The sequence below is a fragment of the Sus scrofa genome, chromosome 10, assembly GCF_000003025.6.
Source record: "Sus scrofa isolate TJ Tabasco breed Duroc chromosome 10, Sscrofa11.1, whole genome shotgun sequence".
NCBI classification, from domain to species: domain Eukaryota; kingdom Metazoa; phylum Chordata; class Mammalia; order Artiodactyla; family Suidae; genus Sus; species Sus scrofa.
This window is the reverse complement of record NC_010452.4, coordinates 60192102-60212957: the sequence shown is the minus strand read 5'-3', so window position 1 is coordinate 60212957 and position 20856 is coordinate 60192102. Positions and strand designations below refer to the sequence as shown.

Here is a 20856-nt window from a genome sequence, read left to right as displayed (position 1 = left end):
CTTAACCCACTGATCGAGGCCAGGGATTGAACCCGAGTCCATAGGGATCCTAGTCAGGTTCATTACCACTGGGACACAGTGGGAACTCCCCACCTTTTCTTTTTAATATTACGCTTTTAACTTGCAAAAGAAAAATCACAAGAATTCCTATTGTGGCTCAGTGGTAACAAACCCGACTAATATCCATGAGGATGCAGGTGAGCTGTGGTATAGGTCACAGATAAGTCTCGGATGCCATGTTGCTGTGGCTGTGGCATAGGCTGGTGGCTACAGCTCAAATTGACCCCTAGCCTGGGAACCTTCATGTGCTGTGGGTATGGCCCTAAAGAAGATTCAAAAAAAAAAAAAAAAAAAAGACAATCACACACGTTTCAAGAAGGGCAAGATCCTGCAGGTGCTGGGAGAGGCCTGATCTCCCCATTGGGGTGTTTTAGTCCATTCATGTTGCTTTAACAAAAATACCACAGCCAGCATGACCTAAACAATAAACAATTATTTTTCATGGCTCTAGAGGTTGGGAAGTCCAAGATTAAGGCATTGGCAGATTTGGGGTCTGGCAAAGACCCACATCCTGGTTCACAGACAGCTGTCTTCTCCCTGTGTCCTCACACGGCAGGTGGGGTGAGGGAGCTCTCTGAGGTCCCTTTATCAGAGCACTAATCCCACTCGTGAGGGCTCCACCCTCAGGACCTAATCATCTCCCAAAGGCTCCACCTCCAAATAATATCACATTGGGGATTAAGTTTCAGTACATGAATTTTTGGGGCAACACAAACATTTAGTCTATAGCATGGCGGGACAAGGGTTTCTTTTGGTGCCCGTGCCCTGTAGAAGTTCCCAGGCCAGGGATCGAACCTGCAACACAGCTGTAACCAGAGCCGCGGCAGTGACAATGCCAGGTCCTTAACACTGAGCCATGAGGGAACTGCTAGTGGGACAAGTCTTCACTGAGCAGGACTGTCCCACAACCTGTCGGACACTTAGCATCCCTGACTCTGCTAATTAAAAGCCAGCAGTATCCTGTCTTAGTTATCAATTGCTGCGTAACAAATTACTCCAAACTTAGCATCTTTAAGCAACAATCATTTGTCATCCCACAGTGCCTATAGGTCAGGAATCTGGGAGGCGCTTAGCTGGGTGGTCCAGGATCAGGGTCTCAATCAAGGTGCCTGCGAGGGCTGCAGTCCTCTGAGACCTGACGGGGTCTGGCAGGCCACTTCCAACCCATGCAGGTGGTTGGTTTGCAGAAGGCTTCAGTTTCTCGTCCCGTGGGCTTCTCCCCAGGGCTGCTCACAGCAAGGCTCTCCACAAGCAAATGCTGAGAGAGAGAGAGAGAAACAAAGAGAGAGGGAGGGAGGGAGAGAGAACCTGAGACAGAAGATGTGGTGTCTTTTCTGACCTGATCTCAGAAGTGGCCGGCCCTCACTTTTGACACCTCTGGTCACACAGACCCATGCTGTTGCCATATTGGGGAGGAGGGGCCTGCAGGGGTGGGAACCCCAGAATTAAGATCATCGATGGGCACTTAGAAGCTGGCTACCACGTGCCCATCACCACTGACCGCAGAAACATCCCACAGATGCTCCTAACCCCTCCCTTCCCCAGAGAAGCACAGTCAGCCCATTTTAGGGTGTGGAAACAGCCAGCGAGCTCTGCGATTATGGAGCTCTCAGGCAGCCGCATCCTGTACTGCTCTGCCTCACACTAAACGCACTCACCTTTAGCAATCTTCCTTCCTGACTTCCCGCCTTCCCGCCTTCTTCCTTTCTTATCATTATTTTTACGTCCGCACCTGCGGCATATGAAAGTTCCAGGGCTAGGGGTCTCATCTCAGCTGCAGTTGAGGACACAGCCACAGCCATACCAGATGGGAGCCACATTTGCCACCTACACCACAGCTCATGGCAACGCTGGATTCGTAACCCACTGAGCAAGGCCAGGGATCAAACCTGCATCCTTAAGGACACTCTGTCAGGTTTGTAACCTGTTGAGCCACAATGGTAACTCCTCATCTGTGCTTTAGGTGTAAGCTTCAGTAAAAAAGAAAGAAAAGAAAAGAAATTATGATAACAAGTTCATATTTAAATTAACAGCAGATAATTTCCCCACCACCACCCCCCGTGGATTGTATTTCTTCATTCTGAATAAAGTAAGTTTCCAATTTAAAACTCCTCTCCAGGATTTCCTGTCATGGTTCAGTGGCTAATGAACCCGACTAGTTAGTATCCATGAGGAGCTAGGTTCGATCCCTAGCCTCGCTCAGTGGGTTAAGGGTCCAGTGTTGCCGTGAGCTTCGGTGTAGGTAACACACGGCTTGGATCCCGCATTGCTGTGGCTGTGGTGTAGGCCAGCAGCTACAGCTCTAATTCGACCCCACGGCATATGGAGGTTCCCAGGCTAGGGATCAAATTGGAGCTGCAGCTGCCAGCCTACACCACAGCCACAGCAATGAGGGCCATGGATGCGGCCCTAAAGAAAAGACAAAACCCAAAAAATAATAATAATAATAAATAAAACTCCTCTCCAGGAGTTCCCATTGTGGCTCAGTGGATTAAGAACCTGACATAGTGTCTGTGAGGATGTGGGTTCAATCCCTGGCCTTGCTCAGTGGGTTAAAGATCCATGTTGCCGCAAGAGGTAACATAGCCCAGGAACTTCCAGATGCCACAGGTATGGCCAGAAAGAAAGAAAGAAGAAATGAAAACCTCTCTCCAATTTTTTCCAATATGGTTAAGGCTCAGCCTGGAACTCTGGTTTTTAATATTTTCAAGACAGGAGTAAAAGACTTCTCTGTATGCCAAAGATCTGCTGACTTTGCAAAGAGCTCTTTAATTGGGGTGGGAGGAGCTGGGAGGGTGGGAACGGGGATGATGGGCCCACGGCTTTACAGTCAATCTCTCATTTAGTCCTCCTGACAAATCAGGAGGTAGGTATTACTGTTTCTTATTTGCCCACAAAGGGAACTAGTGCTCAGAAAGTTCAAGCAATGTGTGACGGCCAAAGCGGGGGTAGGATGGAGTGGGAGGCTGGGGTTCGCAGATGCACACAAGCATTTACAGGATAGATGAACAACAAGGCCCTACGGTAGAGCACAGGGAACTATAGTCAATATCCTGAGATAACCCACCATGCAAAAGAATATGAAAAAGAACATATAGATGTGTAACTGGAGCACTTTGCTGTACACCAGGAATTAATGCAACACTAAACTTCAGTTGAAAACAAAAAAGGTCAAGCAACAGCCAAGTGACAGCTCGGATGGAACCAGGGCAGCCTGAACGTCAACTCTGCTCCTGGATGATTAAGACTGAATTCTTCAGACTAACAACAAGGAAAAAGAAAGAAGTTCATTCTTGAAGCAAGACTAAAAGGAGAAGCTCTACAGAAACCAAAAGGATTATACATCTCAAAAACAAAAGATATAATTGTTTTTTAAATTAGATTTTATTTTATTTTTTTAAGGCCATACCCGTGGCATGTAAAGGGCCCCAGGCTAGGGGTCGAATTGGAGCTGTAGTCTCCAATCTACACCACAGCCACAGTAATGCCAGATCTGAGCCGTGTCTGCAACCTACACCATAGTTCATGGCAACGCCAATCCTTAACCCACTGAGTGAGGTCAGGGATTGAACCTACGTCCTCATGCATGCTAGTCAGATTCATTTCCGCTGAGCCACAGTGGGAACTCCAGAAATAACTGTTTAATCCCCAGGAATGGACTGTGTACCAAAGCCTTCCCCCAAAAGATAATGAAATTTACAGAGGTGTGATGGTTCTTGACGATGGGTTTTTGGAGAAGTGATGGACAGGTGCACTGTCTTGACACAAACACAGCAGGACATCACACGGCAAACATTTAGAAACAGCAATCATCTGGATACAGAATCTGAACAGTCCTAAGTACAAACGCCTGCCCACAGCTTGGTCGGCCTGATTTGACACAACACCCCCATGTCCAGATCCATCAGACCTCTGAGCTGTACCTACCTAATCTACCAGCACTTTGAATTCCATTTATTCTTGCCTTACTAAATGTCTAAAACCAATAATAACTACTATCACTGAACACCAGCTGTGTACCAGGAAGAGTTTTAGGCATTTTTAGCTGCATAACCTCATTTAATCATGCTAGCACTTCTCTACAGATGAGAAAACCAAGTGGCTAAATAACTTCCCAATGCCAAAGCCAGTAAGAGCATCACCAAATTCAGAGTTGTCTGACTCCCCGCCCCTTGTTCCTGGTATCCTGAATCCCATGAAGGTATTGATGTGGAAAAGTTGGCACAGGCATTCTCTGATAGTATTGACACCTGATTTTGAGCAATGATGAATTAGTCTATCTCTCATTTCTCCCCTCTCCCTTGCTTCCCTCCACCAGCCAATTTTAGTTGATCATTTATTTTTTGTCCTTTTCTTTACACAGAGATGTATTTGAAGGCCATGGTGAAGGTCACACTGTAGAAATGAAGGTACTGTCGTAATTTGAATGAAGAAAAATGGTGGAAGAAGGAAGTTATCAAAATACACGTGGGGGTATAAGTGTATAAAATTCCCACCCCAGAATTCAGCTCCCGTTCACACTATAAGTGATAGGAGTAAGAATTTCATGATGAAAACACAACCAGCTTACAACTGACCATCAGCAGGTACAGTGAGCAATCAATGAATAAACCTTGTAACTGATATTTTTGCCATCCTATTTGAGACGGACCATTAAACTCCCTCCTAAATAATGGATGGGGGATATGTTTTCCCTGTTAAAAAGGGAAAATGTCAACAGAGATTACAGCAATTCCTCAAATGATGGGAAGTATGCTCAAAATCAAAATCGCCAAACCAACAAGTGGAATCTCAACAATAAAATAGATTTTTCCACTATTAATGCCAAGAGCAGTAATTTGATTTCAGCAAAACAATACCATCTGTCCTACTAAATGTCAATTTCTATTTTTATGAGCTTTGTAGTTTGGCTAATTTTTAGTTTATAATTGTGTAAGAGCTATAAACGTAGGTTTATAGTTGGTTTTAAATATTTAAATGTATGCATGATCAAACATCTTTCTGTTACAAATGACAAAAACCCAAATCAACCTGGTTGTGTTGATCCATCACATCCTGGCTGTAGTCAGTGTCTTGATCTAAGACTTTAGAGCCATCTCTTTCCCTCCACCTCACAACGAAACACAGGCATTACCCAAGATTGTCCTCAGCCCCCTTCCTTCTTCCTCTGTGTACTTTCACTTGGGGGGACTCATCCACTCATGCAGCTGTGCTTATGAAATGACTCTCTGATGTCTACATTACCACCCTTCATCTTTCAAACCCACATTTCCAGCCGCTGGATAGACCTCTACTTCCCGCACAGACCTCTCTACTTCCTGTACAGACCCCTGTACTTCCTATACAGACCTCTCTACTTCCTGTTCTACTTCCTGTACAGACCCCTGTACTTCCTATACAGACCTCTCTACTTCCTTTTCTACTTCCTGTACAGACCCCTGTACTTCCTATACAGACCTCTCTACTTCCTGTTCTACTTCCTGTACAGACCCCTGTACTTCTATACAGACCTCTCTACTTCCTGTTTAATGTAAAGCTAGGAGATTCTCCCTGTTTCTTTCTCCCTCTGTCTCTTTTTAAAAGTAAGAGAGTTTAACTGTAATCAATGAAGCCCATGAAGCCCACTATCTCTTTCCTCTTGGATCTTCTCTCCACCCTACCTCCCCTTGCACAGACACCACTGGAAGGGCTATGGCATTTTGGATTTCAGCCAAGGGGTTGTTGAGCTCAGGATGCACCCGCTGGGTTTGGCAGGATAGCTCCATGTGGCCACAATGTATGGATATTGTTAGCCATCCTGGTGTAGGAGTGGCTTCCAGGAATGCTCTTTACTGTCTGTTAGGCTGATTCACATGATACAAATGTGTCCTACTGTACCCAACCCTGAAAGGATTTAGGTAGTGAAAGAAAAACAAGTTTGAAACATCCAATCAGTTCTCACTGAAGCCCAGTCAGAGAAGTCCTCTGCTTCTGACTCCTAAAGATTTAGGAATACTCAATAACGCCACAGATTCTATTTTATTTCATTTTATTTTATTTATTTGTCTTTTTGTCTTTTAGGCTGTACCAACGGCAAATGGAGGTTCCCAGGCTATGGGTCCAATCGGAGCTGTAGCTGCCAGCCTAGGCCACAGCTACAGCAACACCAGATCCAAGCTGCATCCACAACCTACACCATAGCTCTCATCAGTGCCAGATCCTTAACCCACTGAGCAAGGCCAGGGATCAAAATTGCATCCTCATGGATGCTAGTTGGGTTCGTTAACTGCTGAGCCAAGACAGGAACTCCACAGAGGCTATTTTAGATGCACACACTTTTTTTTTTTTCTTTTTTGGTGAGAATCATGTGAAATAGAATGATCATAAATTCTGTATGTAGAGGACACAACTAATAAAACTACAAAGAGCAGTGATGCCTGTTAACAGTTTATATGTGTGGGAAAATGCTATCTTTACTTCCAGAATTGAAATCTATAAAATAAAATGAGATCATCTACAAATAAAGTAATAAAATTTATGGAGTTCCCTTGTGTCTCGTGGATTAAGAACCAGCTAGGATCCATGAGGACGCCAGTTGATCCCTGGCCCTGTTCCGCGGGTTAAGGTTCGGCATTTCCGTGAGCTGTGGTGTAGGTCTCAGAGATGTGGCTGGGATCCCGTGTTGCTGTGGCTGTGGTGTAGGCCAGCAGATGCAGTTCTGATTTGACCTCTAGCCTGGGAAATTCCATATGCCACAGGTGGGCTCAAAAAAGAAAAAGAGAAAAAGAAAAGAAAAAGAAAATCTATGAAGAATGTTTTGTCTTGTACGTGATCTTATTTGATCTCAGTTGCATAAGTAAAGAGGGTTTATGTTCCCTAATTTTCAAATAAGACCTAAAAAAAATTTTTGAGCCTGAACTGACCTCTGACTTCCTGCTTTTTCACAGCACACAAGGACTCTCAACCTTGGCCAGCTGGTCTACCAATCTGGTCTTGGCTCTTCTTGTTAGCCCACATTGGGGACACGTACCCAGCTCACACCACTGTCTGCTGTCAGCTCTGCCCTGCTCACCATGACTGATAGGCTGGGCACACAGATCAGGAGACACGTGAATGATGCTGAAGTGCCAGGTGGCATGTCTGCTGCTTCAGGCGTCCTGCCAATCTAGCTAGAGAGGCTTTCTGCCCTTGATGTGCTCCTGAGTTCCTCCTTGATGTGTGACTTTAGCTAAGAAAACTTTCACCCCCAAGTTTTTATTTTAAAAATGTCCCTCCTACAGCAAAGTAAAAGAATAGTACAAAAATAGCTGTATACTCGTCACCCAGATTCAAACAATTAACTTTTGGCCACATTTGTCCTTTCCCTCTCTCTCCCCATCCTCCCGCACCTCCCTCCTCAGCACCGCTGGGTCCGAGCCTCCTCTGCAACCTACACCACAGCTCTTGGCAATGCAGGATCCTTAAGCCACTGAGTGAGGCCGAGGATTGAAGCCACATCTCATGGATTCTAGTCGGGTTCATTACCACTGAGCCACAACAGGAAATCCTTGTCTTTTTACCCTCTTTTTATCTAGAACGGCTCCCCCTGACTTTTTTTCTTTCAGGACATTTTTTAAGGATTGAGGCCAGTGGCCTTGTAGAATGGCCGCAACCCACAATTGATTGTTTCTTCATGCTCGGATTCAAGTTAAACATTGGCAGCAAAATACTACACAGTGGGTACTTTTCACTGCATCACATCAAGAGACACACGATGACATATTGTCTCATTATTGCTCATGTTAAGTGGGTCACTTGACCAAGATGGTTTGTGCCAGATCTCTATCACAAAAGCATCTTTGCTCACTTGCAATTAATTAGTAACCTATGGGGTGATAAGGGGAGACTTCATAAATTATGTGAATATCCTGTTTCCGAGCAACCTTTAACCCAATGTTTTAGTACTGCTATTACATCAGTGGCTGTAAAATTGGTAAATTTTATTATTCTGTCTACATGTATTGGCTGGCATTCTTCGTAAAGTTCTCCCTCCCATTCATATACTGTTTTTCAGTATCACTATAAACTCAAGGGTTCTTTTCTTATTCTCTATTTTATGATCCAATGCTATTATTATCATTTTAGTGCTCAAATTGTCCCCAAATTAACCAGCAATAGCCCCTTCAAGCTGGTTTTTCTGAACTTTTAACACATCTTCCATTAACAGAGCTAGCTTCATGGTCACGTAACCCTGCTCTTAGAAAAGCCTTCTATCTGTTCACTGCTCTGATGTTGCTGTCTTGATATTCTTAGTAATTTCTCAACAAGAGGCCCTGCATATTATGTGGCTGTCCCACTTGTTTGTCCTTAGGCATACCCTTGCTTTCTGGCACAAGAAACATTCCAAACACACTGTTGTTTCCCTGTCCCTAATCCATATCAACCAATTTATCCAAGGAGATTTGCTCCTTTTAGAGGGAAACGGTACTTAGAAACCAAGATCTGAGTGCTAGTGTGTCCGTTAGTCCTGGGGTGACATTGCTTTAAGGCATGTTCAGTGGTGAGAAGGGCATGTCACAACTCCTTCCAAACCTCTGTACCAAGAGACAACTAAACTCTAGTGTGGCTTCAAGCAGCCTAAGGCCATGTGCCCACCCCTCCCTTAAATGCCCACCTGGAAAACTCAACGCTGCCAAGAGGATTTATAGTGTGTTGCAGCCAACACCTGAGGACAGGCCCGTGACTGCCTTTCTTGGAGCACTCACTAAAAAGTGTCCACAGTTCTGAATCCTGCCTCTGTCCCTTTGAGATGTGTATGTACAACCCAGGAGTGTCTTTCTCAAGGCCAAAAAAGCCATTCCTTTGAAATGTAATCATCAGGAAATATAGGGGTCTCCGTATCCCCATCTCCATGGCGTGAGGAATTCTGACTTCCACGATGGCCAGCTAGCAGACACAGCTGACCTTATGGCATATACACTGACCAATCCATGGTAATCATTTACTTGAGCCCCACTGTCTCCCCCTCCTGACTCTTCTTCTCCCCTTAAAACACCCAGTCACTCTGTTCAAATCAGAATGGAGCTCAGCCATTTTCTGTACCGTCAGTACTTACTAAATATAGTATGTTTTCACAAGTCGAATAATGTCCTACTTTGCCCTTAACAGCAGATATAACTGGAACTTCATGGATTCATCCTGGTATCTCCATTTCTCACACAGCATCATAGCACTACTCCATATTTGCCTCCACGGAATATGACTTCCCTTCTCCAACAGTGAGAGCATTAGGTCACTCCACACAATCAATGTATTGACCCACATGCTACCAATGACCACATGTGTGTCCTACCACATGCACAAGAGAGGTTCAGGGAGCTTCGCATGATGACACTAATATTACTCTCAATTACTAGCCTGATTCATAAGCCTCCAGTGGTCTTCTCCGCCTTAGAATATATCCCACTAGTCAGAGAGCCGGGTTCCAAAGTTACACGTAATTCTTATCTCTGTGTTGTTACATCATCAGTTTGCCAACCACGTAGATCCCTTTGTTTTTGTCTGCATTCAACTTGGAGAGTTTCTTATTAAGCTCCTCTTAGATTTAATTTTTAAAATATTTACAACACTTTCATGGTTCAGAATTCAAAACTGCATAAAAAGATACACTCAGAGAAGTGGAAACTTTTCCTCTCATCTCTATGCCTTCTACTCCATTCACACCTATGCCCTATAGGTAATTATCTTTGTTTCTGGTTTACCATTCCTGTGATTCTTATGAAATCAAACAAACACACAAACACGCACACACATTCTCATCACCCTGCAACCTTTTTTCCTTCACAAATGTTAATGTGCTTTACATATTCTTTTTTTTTTTTCTTTTTATAACTGCGCCTGCAGTATACGGAAGTTCCTGGGCTAGGGGTCAAATTGAAGCTGCAGCTGCAGGCCTATGCCAGAGCCTTAGCAATGCCAGTTCCTTAACCCACTAAGCGAAGGCAGGGATCAAACCTGCATGCCCAGGGACACTATGTCGGGTTCTTAATCTGCTGAGCCACAACAGGAACTCCTGTATATTCTTTTCCATGTTGCTTTTCTCACTTAATGATATAGCTTGGAAATCCTTATGCATTAGTTCATAGAGATTCAGTCATTCTTTTTTATTGCTGCATAATATTCCATGACTTGGCTGTTCCATGATGGATTCAACTAGTCTCTTATGGATAAGAACTTTGGTTGTGCTTTCAATGTTTTGCTGTAAGAGATTCCATAATCAATAACCTTTTTCATATGTTATTTTGCATTCGAGGGTTTTTTCTTCAGAATAAATTAATATGGATAATCTTCAGATAAATTAATCTGAACTGCTGGATCAAAGGGAAGGCTACCCTGCTGACACCTCGATTTCAGTGTGGTGAGACCCTTTGATGTTGTTTTATTAAATATTGCTACATACTCCTCCTTAGTTGTTAGGCTGCTTTGTACTCTTGCCAGCAATACCTGAAAGTACCTCTTTCAGCCATGGAAATGCTGACTTAGAGAAGCATACCTGTTGCAGGTGCTTGAGAGAAGAGGGTTTATTCTCTGAGTTTTGTCATCACTAGAATCCTTTCCACCACCAGTCTGCTGTCTTTGTGTCCAACAAGACTGAAATGAGAGTTCATGTGGGCAATAGAGAGGCTACAAGGAACAGCAAAACCTTTACTTGATGAATTGGACATTAAAACACCAGTAGGGAGAACCCTAAAGATAGGCTGTGAGCTCAGAAGTGGGCACAGGACTGGGCTCTCAAAGGAGACCTATGAAGCCACAAAATGAGACTCCAGACATGCCACTGATCAAGGAGTTAGGATGAGAGCAGGGTTAAAAGAACCCAGAACCAAGGTTAAAAGAACCCAGAACCAAGATTAAAAGAACCACACAACTACCACAGCACCGAAAGCTAGTATAAGGGCTGATTTTTGCTTTGACTGGTATGTTTTCAGCTACTGTGAGGAAGTTATGTAGTTTAATAAAAGCACTCATCAGTAAGATTTACAGGTATAAATAATTCTATCTGTAAACTGAATCCCCATTTCCATGTGACCTAACACATTCACGGGCTCTAGGGATTAAGATGTGGAGCATTTGGGAGCCATTATTCTGCCTTCCACACCAAGTAACACTGGGCTGTCTTATTCCTAACTAGGGCCCAACTTCGTGTCATATTCAATATTCTACAAAAGCCTTGCAAATAAAGTAATGTTTACTAAAGTCCCTCAAGACACTGAGGACAAGTTTTAGGTCTTCATTCAATAAATCCTCTTCGGGTGTCTCTTCTTCCTAAGGTTTCTTTCCAACATCCCTCCTTGGAAATAAATGTCAAATCTCTCTACTTTCTCTTTGTTCTCTCTCTCCAGCTGTCTTGCTCTCTTTCCAGACCTACCTGTCCTTCCACGTATCTCCCAGACCCATCCTCTCTTAGAAGACCCCAGCCCACACCTGTGCTCAGCTTCCTGGTCTCCCATCCCCCTTCACCCCACACTTAGCTCCGTGAGAAGGTGGGTATGCTGGAGGCACTGTGGGCTCCCCCAGATGCAGTCTCCATCCTTCCGCCATGCTCTGTGCCCAGAAGGCCAGTCTTGCCCTCTGGCTCCTGGTTGGATAGTGCAAAGTGCAAAGATGGGGCAGGAGGGCAAGGGGAGTGAGTGTCTAGTCTCCTCTCCCCCAAAGGCTTCGGCTCCTGACTGGTGGCCCTGTCTTCAGCTATAATCCCCCTCCAGGTTCTGGTAATCAGATACTCAAGAGGAAAGACAGGTCTGGAAAAAGAGAAAGAGAGCTGCAGCCACAATAGGAACTCCTGGGGTTCCTCTATAAGGGAACGAATCCCATCACGAGGGCTCCACCCTCCTGACCCAATGGCCTTGTGGAGGCTCACCTCCAAATACCACCCCATTGAGGGCTGGGACTTTAACGTATGAACTTGGTGGGGGACACATTCAGTTCATAGGCAGGACTTTGTTTTGCTCATGGCTCTTTCCCCAGCACCCACCCAGCTTGACCGCCCTGGCTGTAGTACTAACACCTGCTCATTCCCTGTGTGAGCGAATGAAGAAATTCTGAGGACAGCACAGTGATGGTTAGCACATTTGTTCCTTCTCAGCTCTGGGGATGCATGTCTGGGTTCTGGGGTCACGGAAGATTGCAAATAAAATAACTGTTGTTGTAAATTCTGTAAAACTCCAGGGGTATAAGCAACACCTTGTAGCTGGCAGACAGAGGAGAGCTGTCCGGATGGACCCAATCTCACAATTTCAAAATTCACAGCAGTGTTTCACCTGACTGCGAAGCACAGTAAATCAGACCTTCACTTTTTTTTGTTTTTGTTTTTGTGGTTTATTTATTTATTTATTTATTTAATTTTTTATCTTTTAGGGCCACAACTGCAGCGTATGGAGGTTCCCAGGCTAGGGGTCTAAACAGAGCCTCAGCTGCTGGCCTATGCCACAGTCACAGCAACTCGGGATCCGAGCGGTGTCTGCAACCTATACCACAGCTCACGGCAGCACCAGATCCTTAACCCACTGGGTGGGACCAGGGGTTAAACCTGCGTCCTCATGGATCCTAGTCAGAGTCCTTTCCACTGAGCCATGATGGGAATTCCCCTGCCTTGACTTTCCTGCTTTCTTTCCAGTTCAGCCTCAAAATATCCTAATGTCAGCCATCTGGGAGGTTTAAGATGGCCTTTCTCTCTTTTTCTATGTTAAGGTTTTGGAGCCACATTAATTAAGTTGGTTACATTTAAATGTAATAGGTTTTGTAATTATTAATATAATTTTGGAAGTATTTTGCAAGAGAAGAGCTTCCCCAACTGCTCCTAAATTCCTTTCTTAGCATCAGCTAAGATCATATTAACACCAATGGCTTCTAATCCTTGACTTTGAACACGGCCAGCTCTTTCTGTTTCTGAGCATCACACTGGAGGTTCCAGGAAAGGTCTCTGACCTCTGCCAGGAGAATGAAAGAAATGCAAGACCCCATCTCCTCGATCCCTTCTACCCACGTCTGCCAATGCCTGCCCCCTGCTCCTGTGTCTGCGGCTCGCCCTTGGTCTCTCACAGCATCAAACTTCAGCACCAATCAGTCTCCAAACTCTCACCGCTCAATGTCTTGGGCCATTTTTTTTTTTCATCTCCTCTTGATCCAGCACCATTTTTTCTTTTTTTTTACTTGAAATACAGTTGCTATATAATATTATATAAATTACAGGTAGTACAATATAGTGAGTTATAATTTTTACAGGTTATACTCCATTTCTAGTTATTATAAAATATTGGCTTTGTTCCCTGTTTTGTATAATTGATCCTTGTAGGTTATTCGATACCTAATAGTTTGTATTTCTCACTCTCTGACCCCTATGTTTCCCCCCCTCATCCCTGTCCCCACTGGGAACCACTAGTTTGCTCTCTATAGCTATGCATTTGCTTCTCTTTTGTTATATTCACCAGATTGTTGCATTTTTTTACATGTCACTTATAACTGATAGCATACAGTATTTGTGTTTCTCTGTCTGACTTACTTTACTTAGTATGATAATCTCTAGGTCCATCCAAGTTGCTGCAAATGGCAAAATTTTATTCTTCTTTATGGCTGAGTAGTATTCCATTGTGTGTGTACACATCCCACATCTTTATCCATTCATCTGTTGATGGACATTTGGGTTGCTTCCATATCTCGGCAATTGTAAATAGCACTGCTATGAACATTGAGGTGCAAGTATCTTTTCAAATTAGTGTTTAAGTTTTTGTGGGTTGTTCCTTTTTGGGTGTTTGTTTGTTTGTTTGTTTAAGATATACCCAGCAGTGGAATTGCTAGGTCATGTGGTAACTCTAGTTTTAGTTTTTTGAGAAACGTCCATATACTTTTCCACAGTGGCTGCACCAATTTGCATTCCCCCAACAGTGTGAAAAGTTTCCCTTTTCTCCACAACCTCACCAATATTTGCTGCATGTGTTGTTTTTGACGGTAAGCATTCTGACAAGTCATATCCCATTGCCATTAAAAAGCCAACTCAATCTAAATATCAACTAATATTTTTTCATTTCAATTAATATTTCAGATTCCCCATAAAGAAATAATTTCCCCTCTTCTTGACGAACACTGGAGCTGAAATCCCCAGGCACAGGTACACCCTCATGGGCACACCATTCCAAGCAGGGTGATGCTGCGCCTTTGCGCAGAAGACTAGAGAGGAAAGGGGAGAAAGGGACAAGAGGAGGCAATTTGGGAGCCTTGAGATGTGCATGGAAAGGATTTCCTAGATGCGGGCCTTCCGGAATTCCGGAGATTTTGTCACATCTCTGCCAGGGTGTATTTGAGACTCTTAACATCATTTCAGCTACTGCTGGCAAAAGCTCCACATTGCATCTCAGCAATCTATCACATTCTTCTTACAATGCACTTTCCCATTCCCCACCTCTGACTCCTGCCTCTACCCTGATCCATGCCACGTGGACGCACGAAATCTCTGGGTACCTGCGATAAAAAAGAGCAAGGTACCGATCCATGCTGCACCATGGATGGACCTTGGAAGCACTGGGCTAAGTGAAAGAAGCCAGTCAAAAGAGACCACATTCCATGTGGTGATTCCATTAAATGAAGTCTAGCATAAGGCAAATCCACAGCAACATGCATGGACCTAGAGATTCGCACATTAAGTGAAGTGAGTCAGACCGAGAAAGACAAATACCATGTGATGTCACTTATACATGAGATCTAAAATAAGACACAAACGAACTTACCGACAAAACAAAAACAGACTCACAGACATAGGAAACAAACCTATGGTTACCAAAGGGGAAAGGGGAGCGAGGGGTAAATTAGGAGACTGGGATTAGCAGACACGAACTGCTGTAAATAAAATAAACAACCAGGTCCTGCTGTAGTGCAGAGGGAACTATACTCAATATCTTTAAACTACCGTGGAAAAGAATATGAAAAAATATGAAAAAGCTCTATATAGATAGATAGATAGATATCTGAATCATTTTGCTGTGCACCAGAAACTAACACAGCATTGTAAATTAGCTGGACTGCGATTTAAACAAATAGAATAGGCAAATTCACAGAGACAGAAAATAGAAGTGCGGTTGCCAGCGGTGTGGCCGGGTGGGGGTGCAGGTGGGGGAGGGGCGGGGCGGAGGGGAGCAGCTGATGGCTGCAGGGTTCCTTTGGGGGGTGGTGAAAATAATCTCCACTTGCTTGTGCTGACGGATGCACAATCCTGTGACTATACAAAAACCACGGAGTTGTCCATTTTATTTTTTTTTTTTCTCTTTTTTTTTTTTTTTTTTTTTAATTTTCCCACTGTACAGTAAGGGGGTCAGGTGGAGTTGTCCATTTTAAGTGGGTGAGCTGTATAATATGTGAACTGCATCTCAGTAAAGCCGTCACCCAAAACACAAATTACTGTGAGGGAAAGCAGGAAACGGAAGAAGTCTAGGAGGAAATGAACGATGAGGCTCAGAGGAATCAGAGGGGGATTTCGAGAAGGTTTTCAGGAGAAAGGAAAAAATAGGTTCTTACAAAAAATAGAGTTTTTCACCCAGTTCCTGAGAAGAGCACTCTCTCTAAAGCGTCTTCTAGAAACTGCAGGAAAGAAAAAAAGAAAAAGAGAAAGCCTGGGAGTTCCTGTTGTGGCTCAGTGGCTAACGAATCCGACTAGGAAACATGAGGTTGCGGGTTTGATCCCTGGCCTTGCTCAGTGGGTTAAGGATCTGGCGTTGCTGCGAGCTGTGGTGTAGGTTGCAGACATGACTCCAATCCTGCATTGCCATGCCTGTGGTGTAGGCCGGTGGCTACAGCTCCGATTCGACCCCTAGCCTCAGAACCTCCATATGCTGCTGGTGCAGCCCTAGAAAAGACAAAAAAAAAAAAAAAAAAAAAAAAAAAAAAAAAAAAGAAGAAAAAGAGAAAGAAGCCTGGATCAATGTGGCAAAAGTGAGAAACAGACAGAGGGCAAGGCTGACAGCAGATCGACACCAAAGCTGAGGGTCAGAACATCAGGAAGCAAAGCAGAAAAGACAGCCCAGAACAGAGCACAGGAAAAGAAGTCCGAAATAAAAATGAATTCGAATGAGACAAGAGAGGCACTTTCTTTCTTCTGCTTCCCCTCCCCCTGCCACCCCAACTTCTACACACACACCTGTCTGTCTCTCTCTCCTTCTCCCCAGTTGGATTCCTGTCCCAGCTCTGTTCACAGCAGGCTCAAGTGGGGGCCCTGTCCCTCCCCCCCCCAAAGGTCCTCCTCCCAGAGAGCCCTGTGCCTCCCCCTGATGGCCAAGCCTGGGAGGCCCCAGGCCTTGGGAACACACACAGGTGCCAAGGGTAGGGGCTGGTACGTTCCAACCAGTATCCAGCTGCTGGACCATCATGGCTCTGGTCCTCACCAGAAGGTTGCCATGGACGGGACCAGGCAGACTCCATCTTCACAAAGTACCCAGGCAAGTCCCTTGATGCCAGGCCAACTGGCAGCTGGCGAGAGCAGACAGATTTCTGGAGCTGGTCCCCTCCACTTCCGCTCTCAGCAAACATCTGGCAGGGCACTAGGCTATGGGACAGGAAGTCCTGAGCCCTTGTTTTAAGCTGTGACATGCAGTCTGGGGCGAGTGCTTTCAACACAGGGCTCACTTTCTATTCTGCATTCATGCAACAACTTTTTTTTTTTTTTTTTCCTGAGTAGCTCAGGGTGGCAGACAGTATCCTGGCTGGTGTGAGCGTTCCCATCTCTCAATTCTGAACTTGAACAAGGAAACCAGCCATCTCTGTGTCACACGACTAGATCACCTCAGTCCTCAGACCCAGGTTTTAGCAAACAGACCTGGGTAATTGTTGGGGTCCCTTGTGAGGAAGAACTTAAAGCTATAGGAGGCATTTTTTTTTTTAATGTTATTACACCTGTTTTAGCAAGAGAGCTGAAGCTTAGGAAAGTTAAGTTGCCTAAACTAAAACAGACAAACAACAAAAAATAAAACCCCAAAGCTTTTTCTGATTCTGAATCCTATATACCGCCTCTAATTTACCTGGTCTTCAAAAGAAATAATAGATACATCCACACCCCTCCCAACAAATGTCACACTTCTTTAAAAATTAAATTATATAATATCAAACAATTCTTTACATTGTAGAAATATACTATTTAAAAATGAAAAATCCGGAGTCCCATTGTGGTGCAGCAGAAACGAATTTGATAGGAACCATGAGGTTTCAGGTTCGATCAGTGGGTTAAAGATCCAGCATTGCTGTGGGCTGTGGTGTAAGTCGCAGACAAGGCTCGGATCCTGCATTGCTGTGGCTAGGGTGTAGGATGGCAGCTGTAGCTCCAATTGGACCCCTAGCCTGGGAACCTCCATATGCCACAGGTGCAGCCCTAAAAAGCAAAAAAATAAAAGAAAGAAAGAAAAATCCAATTCTATGTGGAATCTAAAATAAGGCACAAATGAACCTACCTATGAAACAGAAACAGACCCATGGACAAGGACAACAGACCTGTGGTTGCCGAGAGGGAGTGGGATAGACTGGGAGTTTAGCGTCAGTAGATGCAAACTATTCTTTTTGTTTGTTTGTTTTTAAGGGCTGCATCCACAGTATATGGAAGTTCCCAGGCTAGGGGTCAAATCGGAGCTGCAGCTGCCAACCTACACCACAGCCACAGCAATGCCAGATCCGAGCCGCATCTGTGACCTACAGCACAGCTCATGGCAACACAGGATCCTTAACCCACTGAGCAAGGCCAGGAATCAAACCCATGTCCTCATGGATACTAGTCAGATTCGTTACCACTGAGCCACAATGGGAACTCCAAACTATTCCACTTAGAATGGATAGACAAAGAGGTCCTACTGTTTAGTACATGGAACTCTATTCAATCTCTGGGATAAACCGTAATGAAAAAGAATATTTTAAACATGTTTGTATGTGTACCACTAAGTCACTTCGCTGTACATCAGAAAGTAGCACAATACTGTGAATCAACTATACTTTTTAAATTGTTTTTCTTTTCTTTCTTTTCTTTTTTTTTTTTTTTTTTTTTTTTTTTTTTTTTTGCTTTTTAGGTCTGTACCTGTGGCATATAGAGGTTCCCAGGCTAGGGGTTAAATTGGAGCTGCAGCTGCCAGCCTACACCACAGCCACAGCAACACAAGATCCGAGCTGCATCTGTGACCTACACCACAGCTCACAGCAACACTGGATTCTTAACCCACTGAATGAGGCCACGGATTGAATCTGCGTCCTCATGGATGCAAGTCAGATTTGTTAACCACTGAGCCATGACAGGAAACTCCTCTTTTTTTAAAATACTGTTGTAAATTGTTTTATGTATGTAGGTATGTATTGGCCTCGCCCACAGCTTGTGGAAATTCCAGGGCCAGGGATCGAACTTGTGCCACGGAAATGACACTGCTGGATCCTTAACTGCTCGGCCACCAGGAACTCCTAATAAGATATTTCTTAAAAAAGAAAAAATAAAAACAAAATAAAAGGGAAAAATCTGACATAAAGCAAAGTGCCTTGGCCACCTAAAGACTTGAGAGAGAGTCTGGGAGGGCTCGGAGATGGAGAAGGCTCTTTGTTCTTTGTGTCTTATTTGGGTCAGGACAAGTCTCCAAAGCAGAAGAGCAATAATCGAGGCCAAGAGTGGGATGACCTCACTTTGTTCACATCTGTGTACAGCAGCTCATCTGGGGACCAGAGGTGACCTGGGTTTGTCAACGTGCATTACGGTCCCAGAACTGTGCATCAAAGCAGACCCTCTGGGGAATCGTACACATGTAAATTAGAAGTTCAACCCCTGAAGAAGTTTTAAGAAATAATTACCACCATTCCACCTCTACTCTATCCGAGTTCCACCTTGATCGAGAGATAAGTCCAAGAAAGTCCAAGAAATACAGAAAGGTGATTCCCGTGTATTGGATCCCCAGGAAGCAGTTATTAGGTACCGAATTGCCTATGGTTCTAAGCACTGTAGAGAGAGAACTGCATAGAAGTCTCTTCCTCTCCCCTCTCTCTGTTTTCAAGACCTTACCTTGTAAGGCAGACATCACTTACCTGGACAAACAGGTTCAGGACACAGCGACGGCAGGTGGGAACTTGAAAACATACCGGCGGTTGGCCACTGAAGCACTCACCTGGTCAGCATCAGTGCATTTTCGGCGTGAGAAGCCAGGAGAAAAGTACACGAGGCTGAGTAGCTGGTGAGTTTCCCAGGGACCTTGGTTCAATTGCAGACACTGCCCACGCCTCTTGGAAGATGCCAAGGTGGGCAGAGAAGGCTGTGGGATTAGGCTGCAGCCAGGAGGGGAGAAGATGGGGAAACAGCTGGCTGGAGTAGGAGGGGACCAGAGGCAAGCAGCAAGGGCGTGGCCTGCAGAGAACAGAGAAGCAGAGAGAGCTCCTCTGAGGGGCCAGGCGACAGGAAGAAAACTGAAGAGCTGTTGCTGGCAGCCCCACCCATGCCTTGGCCCAAGGCGTTTCTCAAGGTTTCCCAGGCTCAGAGACAGCAGGTGGATTCTACAAGGCTCGTGATTGGTGGGAGCAGGGACGAGGAGGAGCTCGGGAGGTTAAAACAAGATTGGAGTCAAAGAGTGAAGGGGTGAAACATCCTGGTTTGACAGATCAAACGTACCAGGAGAATGACATCTTTAGATCCACCTTGGGGATGAGGAGACCCCAGCAAAGCCCTTCGTGTTTCCGAAGATGGATGCAAACCACTCAGAAGGGGGTGAACAGGCCGAGAACCACTCTGTTTCGGTCGACCACGTGACTGTGTTTAGAATCAGGCGTTGTACAAGGCACAGGATGAGCAGTAACACCTGACTTGGGGTCGCAAAGCCTGCAAAGTAAAAGAGAATTCTGTCTTCAACAGCCATCCGGGAGCTCCCGTCGTGGCTCAGTGGTTAACAAATCTGACTAGGAACCAAGAGGTTGCGGTTCATTCCCTGGCCTCGCTCAGTGGGTTAAGAATCCGGTGTTGCCGTGAGCTGTGGTGTAGGTTGCAGACGCGGCTCGGATCCTGCGTTGCTGTGGCTCTGGTGAGGCGGCGGCTGCGCTCTGATTAGACCCTAGCCTGGAACTCCATATGCGCAGAGCCCTAAAATGCAAAAGACCAAAAAAAAAAAAAAAAAAAACAGCACTGATTGCCATAGTAACTGAACTTCAAACATTAGATCATTGAGGACCCTGTCCCACCACAACCCGGGCCTCAAACACAGACCCCGCCGCACCTGGTGAGACAGGTCTTACCTCCACCCGAAGCATCTCCACGTCAGCCCCCTCAAATCATACACATCTTTCGGAAATTACGCACAGATTTGTTACAAGAATCATCTGGGGCATCTTGATGAGGGAAAATGGAAGACGGAGGGCGTGTAGCCAATAAACGTACTCAAGGGCCGCTAGCTCTCAGGAAACACAGATCGCGACAGGGAGACACCATGTTTTCACAAAACAACAATAAAATTCAAGATTGTCCTCAGCCAAGGTGGAGACATAGATTCTCTTCTCTACGCCGGGGGTACACAGCTGACACCCCGGGCTGGGCATCCGCAGAATCTATCTTTACGAAATGTCCGTGCTTTCAATTCACGTCTGAATGTCGGTCCCAGTTTCTGTCTGTCCTAGAGAATGACTCAAGCGTATGCACAGAGAAGCAAAGAGTGCTTTTTACAGCAGGGTTTAAAGGGGGGAAAAATGGAAATGAGGAGTTCCTGTCGTAGCTCAGTGGTTAACGAATCCGACTAGGAACCATGGGGTTTCTGGATCGATCCCTGCCCTTGCTCAGTGGGTTAAGGATCCGGC

At 45.0% G+C, this 20856-nt stretch overlaps 1 protein-coding gene across 1 annotated transcript in view; it reads right to left on the bottom strand.

Annotated features, from left to right (window-relative positions):
- USP6NL (USP6 N-terminal like) overlaps window positions 1-19453 on the bottom strand; it is a 204895-nt gene extending 185442 nt beyond the window's left edge. Inside the window, exon 1 of the mRNA XM_021064996.1 lies at window positions 19188-19453. The gene's annotated coding sequence lies outside the window, so the exon portion shown is untranslated. The remainder of the gene's footprint in view (window positions 1-19187) is intronic.